The 13,515-nt window shown below is 49.5% G+C and overlaps 1 long non-coding RNA gene across 8 annotated transcripts; it reads right to left on the reverse strand.

Moving 5' to 3' along the window:
• Nucleotides 1–8,187: 8,187 nt before the first annotated feature.
• LOC109735879 (uncharacterized) lies at nucleotides 8,188–12,782 on the reverse strand. Of its 8 annotated transcripts, none has more exons than XR_005752785.3 (9): nucleotides 12,452–12,780; nucleotides 12,210–12,368; nucleotides 12,059–12,109; nucleotides 11,795–11,836; nucleotides 10,510–10,572; nucleotides 10,282–10,396; nucleotides 9,528–9,944; nucleotides 8,967–9,372; nucleotides 8,188–8,580 (listed from the first exon to the last, which is right to left on the reverse strand). It is a non-coding gene; the product is annotated as an uncharacterized lncRNA (long non-coding RNA). The 8 variants fall into 8 exon arrangements; XR_002226271.4 differs by having other exon boundaries at nucleotides 10,269–10,396; XR_002226269.4 differs by having other exon boundaries at nucleotides 10,510–11,836; nucleotides 12,452–12,782.
• Nucleotides 12,783–13,515: the final 733 nt, after the last annotated feature.

Genomic DNA, 13,515 nt, shown 5'->3' on the forward strand with positions numbered 1-13,515 from the left:
ACAAAGTGGCCGGAGGTGGAAGCAGTGAGAAAGGTGACTGCTCAATCAGCTGTCAAGTTTTTCAAGGGACTGGTCTGCCGTTTTGGTGTGCCAAACAGAGTCATCACCGACAACGGCACGCAGTTCACGAGCCACACCTTCATGCAATACATTCAAGACCTCGGCAGCAAGGTCTGTTTTGCTTCCGTGGCACACTCACGGAGCAACGGCCAAGCGGAGAGGGTAAATGCTGAAGTGTTGCGAGGCCTAAGGACAAAGACTTTTGACAAGCTGCGCAAGAGCGGAAGGCGCTGGATTGATGAATTGCCGGCGGTTCTTTGGTCGATCAGGACGACGCCAAATCGAGCCACCAGCCAGACACCTTTTGCCCTGGTATACGGGGCAGAAGCAGTTCTCCCCACGGAACTCATATACGGGTCACCTCGAGTGCTCACTTATGATGAGCTTGAGCAAGAGCAGTTGCGCCAAGATGATGCAACGCTCCTTGAGGAAGATCGTCTTCGGGCGGCTGTGAGAGCAGCGTGCTACCAGCAAGCCTTGCGCCGCTACCATAGCCGCAAGGTTCATGCCCGAAGCTTTGAGGAAGGCGACCTTGTTCTTCGGCGCGTTCAGTCGGCCAAGAATTCCAACAAGTTGACGCCGAAGTGGGAAGGCCCTTATCGGGTAATGTGAGTCACCAGGCCCGGCGTAGTCCGCCTGGAGACCGAAGATGCTGTCCCAGTGAGCAACTCCTGAACATCGAGCATCTTCGCAAGTTTTACCCGTAAGGCGCGGCTTGCCGGGCCTCCCGGCAAGCCACCTTTTGTACAAGCTTTGCCGGCAAGGCATGTGACCCTTTGTACAAAGCCAGGCGCAGACCCTGAGCATAAATAAATGAAGCGTTGGCGCCCTAAGTCATAGCATGCATGCTAGGTCGAGTCTCTTCCTTGGTTAGGGTTGATAGTGCTCAGCAGCGACTAACCCCTAGCTTAGAGGTCGAGTGCGCGTCTATCTGTTTTCTTTTCTGTCCTCCTTTGGTTCGCAGGGCACATGAGCACTTCTGCTGAGCTACTTGGAAGAAGGGAAACGGACCGGCATCCCGACCCCGGCAAACCAGAGTTGCCGGGGGCTGCAGATCCAGATAAGTCTTTTATCCTCTGTCATGCATTTTGGAACAGGACTGGGGCATGTGAAACCTCGTTTTTATCTCTAGGCTGCCGTGCTCCCCTTTTTCCTATACCTAAGGATTATTTCCTGGGTCCGGATTTGGTTGTAGCCGCGGCGGCAAGGAGGTAGAACGAGGAGCCTAAATCCCACTTCATCCCTGCCTCCGCCAAGAGCGCAAGAGCAGTCGAGTGGAGTGGGGGGACGACAAGGCCTGTTGCCGGGCGAAAAACGTTTATCTTAAACGATAACAAGGATTCGCTCCTTGTCGCGGGATTTACCCACGAACAAAAAACCCGGAAAGCATCCCTTTTTCATTAAAAACATCCCATACAGGTACAGTTCGTACGGAATGAAAAACATGAGCAAGGGGATTACAAGTTCTAAATTTAACGAAGGCCCGTAGGCTTACAAACTAAAAAAGAGATAAGATGCCCGTAATCCCTTTCTTGTCCCTCTCCTCAGGAGGCATGTCAAGGAGGCGAGAGGGAAAAAGGGGCGCCTAGGCGAGCTACGAGCAGCAGAAAGCACCAAGAGAACACCTCGGTGGCCACCCACGGGTGGGCCGGTGATGACGGTGCCGGGAAAGGAGCTGGAAGACGAGGTGGCAGTACCAGCAATACGCGATGAAGGCGTCGGTGCCCACGTACTCCGAGTTGACGGCCTTGCCGCCCGCCCTCTTCCTCTTCCGTAGCCTCCCGACGCCAGCCGCCCAAGGAGACGGCCCCGAAAAGTTCAAGGAGCTGGCCCCACCCCCGGCAAACCTCTGCCGGAGGAGCGGCCAGGTGCAGATGCTGCTGCTGCCGCACCCGCCCAGGCGCGGGGCGTCCGACACCTAGTCGGACTCGTCCCCGTCATCTGCCCCGCTGTCCTCCTCATCACTTTCGCTCGAGGAAGAGCTTCCATCGTCGGAATCTCCATCGGAGGAGCTCTCCACGCAGCACTTCAGGCGAGTTCCAAACTCTCCGAAGACCTTGACGGAGAGCAGGCCGTCCTCCATTAATTTAAAGTAGAGGACGAGCCCCGCCGTCAGGCTATGGATGCGAGCGAACGTCTTCCACCCACGACAGAGGTACATGACCCGAGGAGCCGGGAAGTCGACGTCGACCTGCGTGCCCCCGTTCCCACAACCCCTCATGTGCAATCTGAGGGATTGGGGCCGGTCACGCTCCATCTCCCGAGCAAACGGGGCGGGAAGACGGAGACGGCGACGCGGAGGCCGGCGCAGCCTGATGAAGAACTCGCGGGGCTGGTCTCCGACATGGCCTTCCATCGGGAAAGGCACCATTGGCGGGGGCGAAGCCGGTGCGCCGCCCCGTCCTCCTCTTCCCCGAGCACTATGACCTTTGCCCCGGCCTCGCCCACAGCCTCACCCCCTCCCCCTTCCCCTCGCGGCCGGTTCCACCACCACGGGCTCAGGAGGAGGAGGGACGCGTTGTCGAGCGGTGACCCTCGCCGCCACCGTCGAGGGACCGGGATTCCCCTTCTCCATGGCGGGTGAGAGGAAGAAGCAAAAGCAAGAGGAGATAGATGACAGAAGAATGCGGGACACCATCCCCCCTTCCCCCTCTTTATAAAGGGGTGGGGTCGGGGCTCGGCCGCCCCGCTCGGCCAATCCAGCCACCGGAGGCGCAGGGAATCGGGACCGACCCGCTGCCCCAACCAGCGACGGCCCGGTTTCCCGCCTCCACTGCTTGCCACCCCAGGCGCATGAAGGATGCGTGGCGGACGTGCAGAACTGAGGGGACGGGTGAAGCGACATTTCCCCACCATGTGATCGTGGGGAGTGGACGCCTTGAAGACCGCGGCCCGGCCCCATTCAGTAAATGAGTCGCGCCTCCACGCCTCCCTCTTTTTACGGGGAAGGCGCGAGCCGCCTCTTTACTGCGATGTGACGCATGCATGCGGAAACCGCCCCACGCATGCCACCCACGTCACGCACACCCCTCCATGCCGCGCCGCGCGCGCGGGCCATGGGAAGCGCAGCGCGCGAAAAGTCTTACCACGGTAAAAACCGCCCCGCCTGCCCGCGCACCGTTTTGGGCCTGGCCCAACAACGTGTCGCGCTTATGTGTGGCCCAGGCCCGGGGGCTCCTGTCGGTGTAAAAAAGAGGGGCACGCTTTTGTACCCCTTTACCTGTGCACGGGCAGTCGGAGCCGCGCCTACGGTCACGCCAAGCAGAGCAGGGGAGGTAAGCCAAGGTAAGACCGAAGCCCAAGATAATCAGAGCGACGCCAAGGCCAAGACCACAAAGAGCAGAGGGACGAAGCAGGTTCCCCCGGCAAGACCCTTGCCGGGGCAGCTCGCCCCACACCAACAGAGCGAGCCACCCTTGAGCCCATGATCCCCAACGCCATCATCCACGTGGGGCCAGGGCTCGGGAAGGCACCTCTGTGGTGGCATGCAGATCTTTGTGAAGACATATTCAAGATCAGATGAGGATTAGAAGACGATGATCATTGGCAAGATCCTTGCCGAGGAAGGCCACCAGACCTCCGGCAAGGCCCTTGCCGGGGACGACAGCGCGACACGGCAAGACCCTTGCCGGGCCGCACGGCAAGACCCTTGCCGGGCCACCCGGCAAGGCCCTCACCAAGGACGCCAGCAGGGCCACCGCCAGGCCCGCATGAACCAAGCTTCCACCGCCGTTCACATGCAGCTGCCAGCCCAACCAGCTGGGCGGACACCTGCGTGGCAACATGCAGCCCCCAGGCCAACTCATCGAGCGCCTGCGTGGCGGCATGCAGATCTTCGTGAAGGCTCCGCCACCGCGCCACCTCAGCTGCCTGCCTGCCTATGTGGCGCCGCACGCATCGCTAGCCAAGGCGCGTGTCGAAGCAAGGAGGAGCGGCGACGGACGGGACGGGCCTCACCCCCGTCCCCGATAAAGCAAGGGGACACCTAAGCTACGCATTAAATGCGTCTTGTCCTGTAATACGAGCGATAAGCTCAGGGCACTGTACGCCTTTCCACCTCCTGTGTGCCGATGTGGCAGCCCCTTCCAACTATAAAAGGAGGCCCATGGCATACTGGAGAAGGATTCGGCTCTTTCGAACCACGCACTGACCACAGCTAGTTCGAGAGCTCAAGAACTCTCTAAAATACACCCACCAAAGTAGGACTAGGGTTTTACGCATCCTCGCGGCCCGAACCTGGGTAAACGATCCTTGTGCTGTCTACTAGCCCTGCTCTTCTCGCAACCCCGTGCCCCGTCAACCGTAGTAGGGATTCTTGTGATCCCATAGGTGTCGTTCCACACCGACATATGCCACAGCCAACCCTTAGAAGATTTAGCAATTAAGCAAGTTCTAGGTTGAGCCTTTTTAGTGAAATCAACAATGTAAAGCTCACCTCTACGTATACCGGTAAATACCATTTTACGATTGTCTCTACGAAACACTTGGCAATCTACTTCAGTGAATAGGACATTGAAACCGAAATCAGCAAGTCTAGAAACTGAAAGTAAATTGTACCCAAGAGATTCAACGAGCATGACATTTTGTATGGAGCTATCATGTGAGATGGCCACCTTACCGAGGCCAACCACCTTACCCTTTGAGTTATCACCAAAAGTGACATATTTTCGAGGGCCATCGTTTTCAGCAAGCTCACGGAACATATCTTTATCTCCAATCATATGATCAGTACATCCACTATCAAGGACCCATTCCTTTCCTCCGGCCATGTAGCCGCGAAGATTTGCCATAAGACCAAAGTGTCTCATTGCATCATCAAGATCATAGTCACTATCATCATCCTCATCATATATCCATGTTCAATATCATCTTGTGATTGATCAATTCCTAGAGAGGGTAATTCATTAGACAAATGATCATTTCTATGATTATCTTTATGAATTCTAATAGCTTCGGAAATAATATTGCTAATGATCCCAACATCTCCTATGGCACGCATGAGATTTGTAAGCTCAAATAGACAATCACCAAAGCTAGGATCACTAAAATTCATCTTACTCAAGGCAATAGACATATGGAGAATTTCGTCTAAATTTTTCAAGGAATAATCTGGAAATTGTTCCTCAAGAAATCTCCATATAGTATAGGCACAATCAAGAGTAGGCAAACTAGCAATCAAATTTTTGGGCAATCCTCTTATGATAAGATTGATAGTTCTAAGATTGAGAATCATGTCAAGATCCTCTTCGGGTGTGGGATGCAAGGGATCAATATGAGGTGCACAAGGGCTAGTAATGTACTTGTTCAAATGATATTCATTGAAAATCTCAAGCATTTCATTTTTCCACTCATGAAAATATTCTCCATCAAGAATAGGCACTCTCCGTCTAAGACTCCCCAAAGTAGACACATCCGTCTTCCTCCAAAGGTGTTTAAACCAAGGCAATGGAGACCAAAACTCTGATACCAATTGAAAGGATCGAGAAGAGGTGTCTAGAGGGGGGTGAATAGACTCTAATCAAGAAAAGTTGTAGATTTTAATTTCCTTTAGTTGATGTGGAGTTTGAACACAAGTTTAAACATTCACAATACATATCAAGCAAACATGCAAGCATACAAAGGGTATATGAGCAGCGGAAAGTAAAGCATGCAAGTTGCAAGAATGTAAAGAGATGAGATTGGAGTGTGCAAACGCAATTTGGAGACACGGAGATTTTTTTATCCGTGGTTCCGATAGGTGGTGCTATCGTACATCCGCGTTGATGGAGACTTCAACCCACGAAGGGTAATGGTTGCACGAGTCCACGGAGGGCTCCACCCAGGAAGGGTCCACGAAGAAGCAACCTTGTCTATCCCACCATGGCCGTCGCCCACGAAGGACTTGCCTTACTAGGGTAGATCTTCACGAAGTAGGCGATCTCCTTGCCCTTACAAACTCCTTGGTTCAACTCCACAATCTTGTCGGAGGCTCCCAAGTGACACCTAGCCAATCTAGGAGACACCACTCTCCAAGAAGTAACAAATGGTGTGTTGATGATGAACTCCTTGCTCTTGTGACTCAAATGATAGTCTCCCCAACACTCAACTCTCTCTCATAGGATTGGATTTGGTAGAAAGAAGATTTGAGTGGAAAGCAACTTGGGAATGCTAGAGATCAAGATTTATGTGGTTGGAATGGAATATCTTGACCTCAACACAGTGTAGGTGGTTCTCTCTCAGAAAAAAATGCATTGGAAGTGTAGGCATGTTCTGATGGCTCTCTCCACGAATGAAGAGTGGGTGGAGGGGTATATATAGCCTCCACACAAAATCTAACCGTTACACACAAATCACCAAACTCGGTGGGACCGATTCAGAGAACTCGGTCTGACCGATTTGGTTCATAATGTGACCGTTAGGCATTTCGGTGGGACCGACTTGATCAACTCGGTGGGACCGACTTGATCAATTCGGTGGGACCGATGTGCTAGGGTTAGGGTAAATCCAAAACTCGGTTTGACCGATTACTCAAACTCGGTGGGACCGATTTGGGTAATAAGTGAAACAGAATGTTGGCCAAGCAAACTCGGTGGGACCGAAACTATTGCAATAGACAACTGAGAGTTTGCAAGCCCATCTCGGTGAGACCGAGATCCCATCGGTGAGACCGAACTGATTAGGGTTTCTGGCAGTGGCTATGTCAACTGAACTCGGTGGCTCCGGATGGAAAGAATCGATGGGGCCGAGTTGGACTTTTTGGATTAGGACATATGTGGAAGTGAGAAAGTAGTTGAGGGCTTTGGAGCATATCACTAAGCACTTTGAGCAAGCAAGCCATTAAGCAACACCTCATCCCTTCTTAATAGTATTGGCTTCTCCTATAGACTCAATGTGATCTTGGATCACTTAAAATAGAAAAATGTAGAGTCCTGAGCTTTGAGCTTGAGCCAATCCTTTGTCCTTAGCATCTTGAAGGGGTTCCACATCCTCTTGTCCAAGCCACTACATTGTTGAACTTATCTGAAACATACTAGGTAGAAGCATTAGTCCAACAAGAGATATGTTGACATTAATTACCAAAATCACCCAGGGAGCACTTGTGCTTTCACCTGCGCCAACCATGCCCAAGGCAGAGCCCGCGTCGGAACTACCCATCCAGGAGAGTTACGTACGCATGGACTTGCATCCTCTGCGTGTGGGTGAGCATGCTGGCCGTCACGCCGGGCGCGACGCTAGAGCAGGAGGCGACGTGCCTCGAGCACTAGAGGCAGCGCGCGCTGGCAGAGGAGCAGGAGGACGGCGAGCGGCGGATGCAGCAGGAGCACGAGAAGGGGGAGCGCGCGGCGCGTTGGGCACGCGAGGAGGAGGATCACGTGAGTCGCACGGCAGATTCGCCTGCGCCGCAGACCGCGGAGGAGGGGGCACGGGCGATGTGGCAGCAGGCCTTCCCGTGGGCAGGGCCACCGCCGGACTTTGTCGACCTCACCGGCCCGGATGACGACGCATAGGGCAGCACGTTGGCGGGCAGTCTTTTTTTAGTTTTAAATTTATGTTTAATTAAGTTTAAGTATACTTTGCCGGCAATTGACCGGACATTTTAATGTTTTATTATGTTGACTTTATGTTTAATTATGCCCATTGCCTCAGTCCAATTATCAGTCATCATCGATCGATTTACGTTAAATTACTCCCTTAAGAAAGAAAGATTTACGTTAAACTTCTGTCGATTGTACATGACCCATTCATCCACGCCTCAGCTAACAATCACAAATAAAAAAATGGAGTATAATTCTATCCACAGTACGCCAGATTGCACCTGGGCACAGTTAAAAGGACACCAGATTGCCCTGCCAACCCCCTGGACACAGTACCTCCCAGTTAAAAAGGACAATCGATGAATGTTTCAAAAGAAAAATAGACAATCGATGAATGATGCCAAACTACTCTAATGCAGATAACAGCATCCGTTTCTCCCTGACGCTAAGGCCATCTCCTACTGCCCCGCCACTCATCGTGGTCTTCCATACATGGACTAAGATAGGAAGTGCGGCTTGCCGCACCCGGCAGCACCGCTGCCGGGTATACTTATATCCAATCCGGTAATACAATCATTGAAGCATTGTAAATATAAAAAATAGCATAATGTAGTTGTGTTTACCAATCTAATATATCAAGTTTATATCAGAAGCATTGCATCGATACATACACATCCAGTACATAGCAATTGATCCAGACAACTACAAAAGGCTTTAGTCCAAAAGCAAGCCAAGACAATCCATTATAACATAACAAATACAATAAACCAGGTCATGGCATGTCTTGATCAAGAGAGATGCAATGGGAGATAATAAACCTACTTAGTTAGGCTATACCCTAACACTTGATAGCTCTACCGGGTTGTCTCCTTGATTAAATCCTTACACATCACGACCTTTGCGCTTTCGTGCCTCTCCAACAGACATTTTGACATATATAAACACGTCTTGTTTCAGTAAATAGATCAAGCATCCCACTTGGATATTCATACATGCAACCTGTAATCTGTATGGCAACACAAAAAAATGCAAACAAATAGAGGCAATGAGAACCTGAATGAGAACACTAATACATTTGCTTGTGTATTTTTGTGAAAAATACTATTGGAACTAAACCTACTGAATGAACCAGGGAGCAAAATCAAATGTTTGTAGCTAACTAATTCAGCTATCTGATCTAACATATATTGCTCTGAACTAAATATATGTGTGTAGCTGTATAGTTCTAAACCATATATAGTTCTTGGAACTAAAAAGTTCTCATGAATATATTCTAAATTTATCTTGTTACCAAGAATGGTCGAAGAAACCTATATTATGGCCTTACGAGTATGCAAGTTCTACCAGCTTGTAAAATAATTTAGAGAAAGAGAACGAAAAGTGACATCTCACCCACTGAACGGGACACATGGGTGTGGCAGGAAGGAGCATCGTCCATTTGGTTGGGCTTGATCCCCTTGTGTGTGTGCCGCTGCTCGGTGGAGGGACGGAGACATGGAGCTCACGGATGTAGGCCACAAACGCTTGGACTCCAGGGCGGGGAGGGAGAGTTCAGCTGAGATCTGCCTTGTAATGTATCAGCGTCTTACCCGGTGACGCCGAGTTGTATTGGAAGGGGATGGCAAGTCCTTTCCTAGAGAAGTTTTGCCCCATCATTACCTTCTGATGGTTCTAATACTTAATGGTATGCCCTATTTCCACAACTCATTAGAAAATGCCCATTGTGTCCTTGTAGTGCTTGAGCTTGTCTCGTACACCATAGAAGCCAGTTCCTATTATTGCGTCTATCAAATGAAGTCTATTGCATGCATTAGAACAAAAACAGAATCACATAAAGCGCAAAAAGGAATGCATGTGAGAGGAATAAAACACACATCACAATAGGATAGATAATAAATGGTGTAGCCGGGGGTGGTGGTCACGAGGCATTCTATTCAGGGCTAGGTTGAGTACCTCGATCTGGACGTCCAGCCAACGGGGATCTCCTTGCTCTGGACACACTTCCTCGCCGGCTTCTTCTTGTCATCCTTGTTGGCTTCCTCAGTGCCCCACTTGGTTTTGGCCTGCCAACGGCGCCAGGCTTGGACTTGGCCTCCCACTTCCACTTGAGGTCGAAGTTGTCGTCGTTGGGGGAGGCGAGCTCTGTCTCCCACTTGAGAGCCTGCCCCCCGCCACATGCCTTCTCCCCGGTCGTCCACTTCACCTTGCGGCCCCCGGGGAGGCGGCGGCGTAGGTGTACTTGCGGCAAGCCGGATGCGACCCCCGGGGAGCCGGCGGAGAGGGTCGCGAGCTAATCTTCTGGATAGACCGATGTGCACACATGATTGTGCATGATAGAACTCCGTAAGCATGCACTTACAATTGAAGTACCTGTAACACAATAAGAATAAACTGTTGTAGAGCAATGTATCAAAATAAGGGGGAAATGCAAACTGATTAAAGGCTAAACATACAGAATGATTCAAAAGGCTAAAACTGATTGAAGGCTACAATAGGAATAAAATGTTGCAAAGAAATGAACCAAAATAAGAGCAATGAAGTTCAGATAGCAGGACCACTGACTGGCACAGTGCACTTGTGAGAATGTGAGATAAAGGATAATAGAACTGATATGATTATTTTAGATGAGGAAGTGCACAAATGAATGCTTGATGTTTAGTTAAACACATTTCAGTATTCTATATTTCTATTTACCTTCGGCCCTTACTTTTCTATATTTTCTCTTCAAACCTCAATATAAACTTTAAGCCTGATAGCATATTCTACCATCCAATTGGCTTGTTCAGCTTGAGTACTCCATATGCATTTGGGCGACGGTTTTTCTACAAGATGAATTGATGGAAAATGGAAACATAAAATACACACTGGCATTTTAACCAAAATTTGCAAGCCTGTGATGATGAAAAAAATCCGAATACAGCAAACTGTATCTCACCCATGCCATTTGAAGGTTCTGAGCCATCGAGATAAATTTTATACCAAGATTATGGATGCATTCCTGTAAAAGAATATAATACATAAAAAGCAGTCATAAACTCAAGTGTAGGTCTGTTTAAAATTCGGATCAATTCTACATCACTTGTTTGTGAATCTCAAAGGAAACAGACCTAAACTGAGTGAATTAGTATGTGGTGTGCCCCAATATTATTTTTATCAACAGAAGAATAATATAGATTTAGGAAATTGAAAATCAAGTATTACCATTCATTTCAATAGAAAATAAATAGTTGGTGAACAAATATACATGTCTAAAATGTATGTACAGTATAGATATTAGAGTTTATGTTAAACGGAAATTAGTTTCAGGTTTTTCCTTTGTCGCCTAGCAAAATGATCATGCATAAATAATTGGAATTTATCGATACATTATCATCTATTTTTGTTCATGTACATCGGTTCAGAATCTATTCGACAACAAACAATACATAAAATGCATAAAAACTAAGTAAAAGAAATTATCGATGTTGAATCACACGAAGCATCAAGAGTAAGCATTCGAGAAAACACACACTGCATGAGCCCAAACTGAACTATGGGTGTTCATCCAATTCTAAAAAGGAGGTATACAACTACACACACCGGATACTCGAGTTCATGGTAATAAATATTCAGAGAAGAAACATATCACGACAGTCATCGTAACTCATTTCATGAAACGGAAATCGCAAAAAGGGGGGAGATGCTTTCATGGAAGAATCTAAAATCATTCACTGGAAAACTAATATTGTTTATCTGCTACCAATTATATATATATCAAAACTGATGTATGTACATTATTAAAGCAGAGCAAGTAAGAGGAAGCACATTATTATTCTGAGCTAAAGTGTATGCAGATGGTACAAACACTTCAGGTATATTCTGATTATTCTACTGCCCCTAAGCCCAAAAGAATGAGCAAGAAGAAATACATATATCTCAGAAAAATAGGATTACACATCTGAAGAATATAAATTTGTCTGATAAAATTCCACGCATGACTTGCAAAAGTACTTCTCTTCCCTTTGATCACTATTGTGATATAACCTGTTATTATCCACCTTGATTTATCATTTCTTATGGTAGAAAGCAGAAGATATAACCTATTATTTCTACACAAAAAGTAACAGGGTAATGTAGTGTGCTGAATATTGAAACCATATGTCTCCAGGAAGTATTGCACCACAGTCTTCACCAACAGAGAATCTACCACAGGAAAACCCAACAGGGAATCACCCACAAACCTGCATGAGCATAAGGGGCCTCTTTAACATTACCATGCATACCTGCAAAGGATGGATTTGCTCAGCATAGAACATTGTCATGATTTAAACTTGCAGTTCACTAAATGCTGACTTGCGCGTGGAAGCAACCATATTAAATCTAGCGCAATTATATCTTGCATAGGCAAGTCACATGACCAGGAAATATATTGTACAGGTAAATTATCCTTGATACCCAAAAAAAAGACCTGGACAGCACACAAGAGGGCATAAAATGGAATTAACCTTCCTGCTTGAAATTTCATCAAACAACTTGTAGGCATACACCAAAAGAATCTGCACAGACAAAGATAAGAAATTCTAGTGATTAAATCAGAGAAGAGGAGGGCATGAAAGGGAGCGCAGGTTAATCAGCAGGAGGAGAGAGTGTAGGTACCTGTAAGAAAGGGATGGAGAAATTTGCAGGGGCGTGGAGGTGAAAAGTTTGGGATGAAAAGCAGAGCCCAGCAGTGGATGGGGACGGAGGTGGCAGTGCTTCTTCTTCGTCTTCTCATCTTGCTCCCGTCTCCTTTTTCCAAATCCCTCTCTCTATCTCCTGCAGGGGAACACGGGAGGAGTAGGGTCAGGAGCTGGCAACCAAAGGGAAAGGAAGAAGAGGAACGCGGGAGAGAGAGAGACCTGTAGGTCACAACGACGACAACCATGACAGCACCGTCGGGTAGGTGGTTGCGGTGGCTCGTGCTCCTCCTCGCCCCGTCTCCTCCGTGTGCGGCGCCGACGAACTCTAGCCGCATCTAGGTCAGACGGCAACAGAGACAGCGGCGTAGCAGGGCCGTGCGGGCGCGATGTGAGGGGAGGAGGACGGGCGGCGGCGGCGCAGAGGAGAGGAGGAGGTTGGGCGGCGGCGGCGCAGAGGAGAGGAGGAGGACGGGCGGTGGCGGCGCAGAGGAGAGGAGCTGCAGGCGAGGCAAGGATGAAGCAGGGCGCGTGTGCGCGGGAGGTGGCGGCTAGGTTGACTGGCTGCACTTATACAAGTACGCGAAATGACCGAAATACCCTCGGCGGGGCAGCGAAATTACAGTCGGTGGCACAAACGAGAGGAAACTATTCATTGTAGCAGTGTCTGTTTTCGATCCGGCGGCCCAGATCGTCCGGAAGGGAGATCCGACGGTCAAAATCGCATCAAAAAATCAATCCGACGGCCGAGAGTCGCTAAGCTATGAGAAGCCTCATGTTCTCCCTAGATACTTATATCAGGATTCGCGTTGCAAATCCACTAGCATTTTGTTCATGAAAGAATGTTCTTGCCTGCAAGTTGCAATACTTTTATTGCTATGAAATGTGAACTTACACATTTAGCCATCGCACTCAATCTTTTACACCGATGACCTGGTCGAGAGAGTACGAAACATCCGCGTACACCGCGGCAGCACACTCGTCCGCCGCCTCGTCGACCGCGCCAGCACACGCCGCCTCGTCGTCCATCGCGCCACCACGGTTGGCGGCGTTGAGGGCGTTTGTCGCTGGAAATGCGAGCGTCGAGGATCTCAACGCCGCATCATGAGGCCCCGCCTTCGGGCTTGTCCACACGCTGGCGGAGCGGGCAGCCGGTGCCCCTCCTCCGCCGGGGAGCCGCCGGAGCTCCCCCGGCGACGAGGTGGAGAGCATCGCCATGGCGCACGTCCCCGCTCGCTGCACTCGGCACGATCGATTGAGTCAATGGTGACAGAGCCGTGGGAAGA

The sequence above is a fragment of the Aegilops tauschii genome, chromosome 1 (assembly GCF_002575655.3).
Source record: "Aegilops tauschii subsp. strangulata cultivar AL8/78 chromosome 1, Aet v6.0, whole genome shotgun sequence".
Lineage (NCBI taxonomy): Eukaryota > Viridiplantae > Streptophyta > Magnoliopsida > Poales > Poaceae > Aegilops > Aegilops tauschii.